Here is a 7325-nt window from a genome sequence, read left to right on the forward strand (position 1 = left end):
GTATTAGCATTAGGTATCCTGATACATAGGCCACTGTTCTGTCAATTTTGTACTCCTTCTGGAGTTAAAGATTCTAAGTTGTGGAAAATTGAATTTGGAAATTTAGTGGTTGCTATGTTGTTATGGTGAGAAATTTCTGTGTATAGCTATGAGTTGCTTAAATTTTATTCAATATATTTTTCTAGTATGTTTGCTATTTATTTGAAATGTATAACAAGTAGCTTCATCTATTTGCCAAAAGAATTTTTAAAGATTTATTTATATTATTTGAAAGTCAGAATTACACAGAGAGAGAAGGACAGGCAGAGAGAGTGGTCTTCCATTCACTGGTTCACTCCACAGTTGGCCTCCATGGCTGGAGCTGTGCTGACTGGAAGGCAGGAGCCAGGAGCCTCTTCCTGGTCTCCTATGCAGGTGCAGGGGCCCAAGGACTTGCACCATTTTATAGTGTTTCCCAGGCCATAGCAGAGAGCTGGATAGGAAGTGGAGCAGCCAGGTCTTGAACTGATGCCCCTATGGAATACCAGCACTGCAGGTGGCAGCCTCACCCACTATGCCACAGTGCCAGCCCTTGCCAAAAGAATTTATAGAAGCTATTCCATATATACACTTCACAATTATTTAGTTACTTGACATGAACTATCCCTGCATATTTGAAAATTTTGAATGGTATCACTTGGGTTTTAAGAATGTTATATTTTAGGTCTCTTAATATTTTTAGTGATGATGTTTTAAAGGCCCTTTCTGTTTTATGAAAAATGATAAGGATTTTGTTTTACAATGGCCATAGTATTACTACTTAAAGCAATAGATTAAATAAACCTTTTAAACAAAGTCATTTAATACTGAATTCTAACACACTGGTATATTTTAAAGTGAGAAGCCGGATTTCTTTCAGATATTCTAAAGAAGAATGATAATCAAAATTGAAGACATCTACAGTTTTTAATCACTTGTTTTAAGTATTGGTCATAATGGTCCAATTTTGAGTTTAATTTTAATTAGCTTTTAAATGATTCAATATGTTTTATAGAAAAAATTCGGAGAACATAATTATATACTCAACCTCCCTCCCTTCTTTTTCCTTCTTTGTCATTTTTTTTAGCTTATGAAATGACATTTTCAGTTTACATTACATTAAAAAGGGTTCTTGAATCAAGGGACAAGTTTAACAGGCAAAAAGCAAAAAGATCGTAATTTAGAGGGAATATAGACAATGGCTCTAAACAACATTTGAATATCACATCTAAACACTATTTGAATAAATTGATAAATATTTTAATTTCTCCTACTAAAATGCTCAAAGTCTTTAATTATTTATCAAATATTAGTGCAAAATTATGGATTTAAATGATCCCAAAAAGTGATGAATTTTTGTGTAATAAAGTCCAATTTTTGTCAAGGCTTTTTGACAGTCTCACAGAAAACTTATGTTTGTGAATGGGAAGAATAATACCAAAATATCCATACTACCAAAAGCAATTTGCAAATTCAATGTAATCCCAATCAACATACCAACGATGTTCTCAGAGCTAGAAAAAATGATGCTAAAATTCACATAGAAACATGAGAGATGCTTAACATCTAAAGCAATATTATAAAGCAAAAAAAAGCTGGAGACATCACACCATATTTTAAGACATATTACAGGGGTCAGCACTATGACAAAGCAGGTAAAGTCACCGTCTGCAGTGCCGGCATCTCATATGGGTGCCAGTATGTTTCCCAGCTGCTCCACTTCTTATACCCCTCTCTGGTATAGCCTGAGAAAAAAGTAGAAAATGGCCAAAGTCTTTGGGCCCCTGCACCTGCATAGAGACCTGGAAGAAGCTCCTGACACTTGGATTCAGATCAACAGAGCTCCGGCCATTGTGGCCATTTGGGGAGTAAACCAGTGGATGGAAGACCTCTCTCTCTCTCTGCCTCTACCTCTCTGTAACTCTGCCTTTCAAATAAATATACTGCAAAAAAAAAAAAAAAAAAGAAGTGTTAGCACTGATATAATAACAGACACATAGTTCAATGGAAAAGACTTGGTAGCATAGAAATAAACCCAAATTTCTACCAGCAACTCATATTTAACAAAGGAACTAAAATGAACTGGAGAAAGAAGAATCTCTTTCACAAGTGGTGCAGAGGAACTTGATGATCCATATGTAGAAGCCTGAAAAGAGACTCCAACATCTCTTACACTATGTGAAAGTGAACTCACAGTGAATTAAAATGTAATCATAAGACCCAAACCCAAGTAAACATAGGGAAACTCTAAATATTGTCAACACACAATAGCTTTTGGGTAAGATTCCAATAGCAATAGTCACAAAAATAAAAACAGAGACATTTGAGTATATCCAACTAAGATACTTCTTCACAACAAAGTAAACATCAGAGTGTAGATACAATGAACAGATGGCAGGAAAAATTAAAACTCTGAATGTTTACAGATTTCCAGAACATTTACATGAATTGGAAAAACTCCAAAAAATACAGTGAAGAAACAGGCAAGGATCTGAATAGACATTTCTCAGAAGAAATGTACATGGTCAAAACATGTGAATATGCCCGATGTCACTAGCCATTATGTAAATATAAATCAGAACACCATATCTGTCTCCAACACCTGTGGGAGAATACAACACTCAGGTGTTTGTGTGTGCAGCAAGTGGGTTTAGAGGACCCTGTTCACCTCTGGAGAGCAGAGCCTACAGGGAGGTAAAGAAACCTTACTGCGCAGGGGCATGCTAATCTTCTCTGTATCATTCCAATTTTAGTATATGTGCTGCCGAAGCGAGCACATGTGCTGCCGAAGCGAGAAAGAGATGAAAAGAATTTATCTCAGCTAGCCACTAATATTCAAGAAACAAGGTCTTCAGGAAAGCCAACTCAACTGACATTTTCATGTCATTGTTAAATAAAGGAAAAATTATCTAGGTTCAGCAATACGTAGTTTATAAGAGAAAGACTACAGAGTAATTTCCTTGGCATAGAAATAACTTTTTTTTTTTTTTTTTTTTTTTTTTTTTTTTAATCCATGAGGGCTTGCTATCACCACCACACACCCACATCCCATATACAAATGCCTGGCTTGAGTGGTAGCTTCTCTGCTTTGAGGCAAGTTTCTGCTAGTGTGCACCCTGGGAGGAGACGGAGGATGGCAGAAGTGCTTGGGTCCCTGCACCCAAATGGGACATCCAGAATGAATTCCCAGTTCCTGGTTGTGGCTTGGTCAAGCTTTGGCTATTGCAAGTGTCTGGGGAGTGAAGCAGTGGTTCCCTCTTCCTGTCACTCTGCCTTTCAAATCAATAACTGTTGTTGGTAATGACTAATAATGATATTCACTGATTGTCAAATTTTGAATCTATTAATTATAGACAATTTCTCTTTGTATTTTTAAACTTTCATAATGTTCTGTAGCCAATTTCATCACTAGAAATAAAAACTTTTCCTCAAAAAAAAAAAAAAGAAACCTTACTGCTTTCCTAATGTGCTTATTAAGTTCTTGACCAGCGCCTGTTAGTCTTGCCACAAACTTTCTAGTCTTACTACTTTCCTTCTTCTTCTTCTTCTCTGTGACTTGTAAAATAGTATACATTCTATATACTGTGGATACTTTTGATTTATTTTATTCCTTCGGTCTCCTATGAAGTTCCTCCACAAAAGCACAGCCCTCAAAATAGTCATTCATTTATGCAGTCTGCAGATTTCATGAGCTACTAAATTCCAAGTAGTATGTTAAAGGCAAGATCTGGGCCTAAGAGAAAAGTGGTCTAAATTCTGTGCCTAGAAGAGGATTTGGGACATAGTAGAACTTCAGTGAAGTGCTATGTGAATGACATGCACTCATTAAATGAGTAATCTAAAGCATACACTTCATTTAAGCAACACAGCAGCCCTACTCACCTCAGGTAGAGCAATTGAGAGGAATAATGTGAACAAAAATAAGACATCAATAAGTTGAATAATAACAGAGAAAAAACAAAATGAGATAGATGCCAACATTACTGAGCTATTTTTGAGGAATTAAATTGATAGAGGGGCTGGCATTGTGGCCAAGTGGGGAAAGCTGCAATCTGTGAGGCCAGCATAACATCTGAGTTCCACTTTGAGTTTAGGAATCTCCACTTCCAATTTAGCTCACTGCTAAACACCTGGGAAACCAGCAGAAGATGGACGAAGGACTCAGGTCCTTGCCACTCATGTGGGAGACTTGGATGAAGCTCCTGACTCCAGCATGCCCCAGGCTCAACTGTTGAAACTCTCTGGGGTGTGAGCCAGCAGATGAAAGCTATCTATGTCTTTCCCTCTCTCTCTAAATCCACCTTTCAAATAATAAAGATTTAATAAACAAATTAACTGATTTCAAAATACACAAAAACATGAACAATACTATATCATTTTTATGCCAAACTGATAAAAAATAACAAATGCTAGAGAGCACATGGGAAAAGAAAACCACCATATATGGTAGGTGAAAACACAAGTTAGTACAGATGTTATGCAGAACAGTATGGTCATTCCTTAAAAAGGATAAAAATTGGGGCTGGCGCTGTTGTGCAGTGAGTTAAAGCCCTGGCCTGAAGGGCCAGCATCCCATTTGGGTGCCAGTTCTAGTTCCAGCTGCTCTTCTTCCAATACAGCTCTCTGCTATCTCCTGGGATAGCAGTAGAAGATGGCCCAAGTCCTTGGGCCCATGCACCCATGAGGGAGACCCAGAGGAAGCTCCTGTCTCCAGGTTTCAGAATGGCATAACTCTGGCCTTTGTAGTCATCTGTAGAGCGAACCAGCTAATGGAGGACCTCTCTGTGTCTCTACCTCTATTGTAACTCTTTCAAATAAATAACAAAAATTAAACTAAGATAAAAATTGACCTACCATGTGAGAGTTATCTTGCTCTTGGCTATATAGAATAAGGAAATTTTATTAGAAGGAAAGGAGGAGAGCATATCAAAGATACAGCAATTTTCCCATAACACAGCCACTATAACACAGTTCACTGCAGCCAGGATGTGAAACCAATCTAGCTGTCCATCAGTGAAAAACAATGGACAGGGCAACCTCTTTTAGATACAAAAAAAGAACAAAATATTATTAAATTAATTGAAATAAGCCAGAAGCAGGAACACAAATGTCACCTGGTCCTTGTCACATGTGGAAGTGAAAGAAAATAATGGATCTGAACACAGAACTGTGATTACTAGAGGCTGAGAAGGGAAGCAGCTAGGGATAGAGGGGGATTGGATAATAGGTATCAAAAATCAAAGAGGCAGAAAGAACTTCTGGTGTTCCATAATATAATGAGATGACTACATTCAACCATATTAGGTTCTGTGTAAAGAACTGAAGGAGAGGAGCTGGTAGTCTCAAATCATGGAGAAGAATTAGAAACTGTAGTTGCTTGGGGGCCAGCATTGTGGCACAGTGGGCTAACACCCTGGCCTGAAGCACCAGCATCCCATGTGGGTACCAGTTCTAGTCCTGGCTGCTCCTCTTCTGATCCAACTCTCTGCTATGGCCTGGGAAAGCAGTAGAAGATGGCCCAAGTCCTTGGGTCCCTGCACCCAAGTGGGAGATCTGGAAGAAGCTCCTGGTTCCTGGAATCAGATTGGCAGAGCTCCGGCCATTGTGGCCATCTGGGGAGTGAACCGGCAGAGGAAGGCCTCTCTCTCTCTCTGCTGCTACTTCTCTCTGTAACTCTGTCTTTCAAATAAATAACTCTTTAAAAACTTAATAAAACTGTAGTTGCTTAGCTTGATCACTTTTTACTGCATAAATGTGTGCAAATATTGCACTACACCCTGTAATAATGCATGACTAGGACACATTAATCACAAATTATTTCAATGAAATTTTAAAAATTAGAAGCATTTCTTTATATTAACAATGAACTATTTGAAAATGAAATTAGAGAAACATTTCCATGCATAGCAGCATAAGAACCAGGAACCAATGTCTTCAATGTTATCAGTGATGAATCAGATTCACAGCCCCCAGCACTCAGTTTTTGCCATATACTTTACCATGGCAATTGTGGGCATATAGTAGTAAATCAATGGACAGGAATCCTTTGTCTCTAAATCTGCTAAATAAATAAACAAGGAATTCATCAAAGAAAAAGAGATATCAATTTGGATGCCAGGCACAAAAACACATGCACTTGAGCTATCCTCCAGTTTGTGATGCCAACAAATCTTTCAGACATGTTACATTTTCAGAGACTTTTCTGTAATCTTGCTAAGCTTTCTGGAAATCGGCCTTATAGCAAAGGGTTTCCCAATTCCATTACACTCATGATATTTCTTTTGTGTGATATATTAGTTTACCATCTAGAGATAATTTATGGTACAAAACTTTTCTATGCATGCATGTTTTCTCATTTGTGAGTCTATTCATGGGAATTGAAGACTGATTTATAACAGAAATACATTTTCCAAATTCATTGCATAGACTTTTGTTCCTTATGAATTCTCTGAAGTCTGTTGATGTCTAATTTCTGGCTAAAGGTTTTATTGTATTTACAGCATGCAAAGACTATCACCTTTTGTGAATTCTGTGTCTATACAAGCCTGAAATAAAGAAAATGTTTTTGCACAATCAGTATACGCCTAAGAAACCACCTGTGTCAATTCTCTGATGTACCATTGACTTCTGACTCTAATAATATTTATAAGCTTTCTCCTTTACATGAGTTTCTGTTGGATAGGATGTGATTTCCAGCAAAAGGTTTTGTCACAATACTTACATGAATTTTGGAGAAAAGCTCTTCCACATTCATTATATTGTTAAGGTCTCTCCCTTGTTCAAATTCCATGATGGATTATGAGGCATTACCTATGTGAAATGACTTTCTCACATTTATTTCATTCATTAGATATATATGTTGTGCATTCTGATATAAGGAGAGATTTGGGCAGAGCTTTCCAACACTCATTACACCCATAAGGTTTCTCTCCCACGTGAATTCCCTGTTGTCTTATGAGGTATGGCTTCTAATTAAAGGGATTTTACTTTCAAAGGAGTTTTTCCCTATATGAATTTGATGATGTACAATGAGGGCTGAATTATGGTAAAAGGCTCTGAGTCATTACATTCATAAAATTGCTCCCCATGAGAATTCTTTTATGTTTGATGAGGTCTGATTTGCACCACAAAGGCTATTCACATGTATTATATTCATGCATTTCTCCCCTTGGTGAATTCTCTAATATTTCATGAGATATAACTTGCACAAAAAGGTCAAGTAGAAAATTCCCTGTGTGGATACTCTGATATCTTATGAGTTATGAAGTACAGCAAAGAGGCTTTCCACCATCCTTCCATCCATAAAA

General features: G+C 37.4%; 1 pseudogene; it reads right to left on the minus strand.

Moving 5' to 3' along the window:
- Window positions 1-2727: 2727 nt before the first annotated feature.
- LOC138848312 (U6 spliceosomal RNA) lies at window positions 2728-2795 on the minus strand (annotated as a pseudogene).
- Window positions 2796-7325: the final 4530 nt, after the last annotated feature.

The sequence above is a fragment of the Oryctolagus cuniculus genome, unplaced genomic scaffold, assembly GCF_964237555.1.
Source record: "Oryctolagus cuniculus unplaced genomic scaffold, mOryCun1.1 SCAFFOLD_73, whole genome shotgun sequence".
Taxonomy (NCBI): Eukaryota; Metazoa; Chordata; class Mammalia; order Lagomorpha; family Leporidae; genus Oryctolagus; species Oryctolagus cuniculus.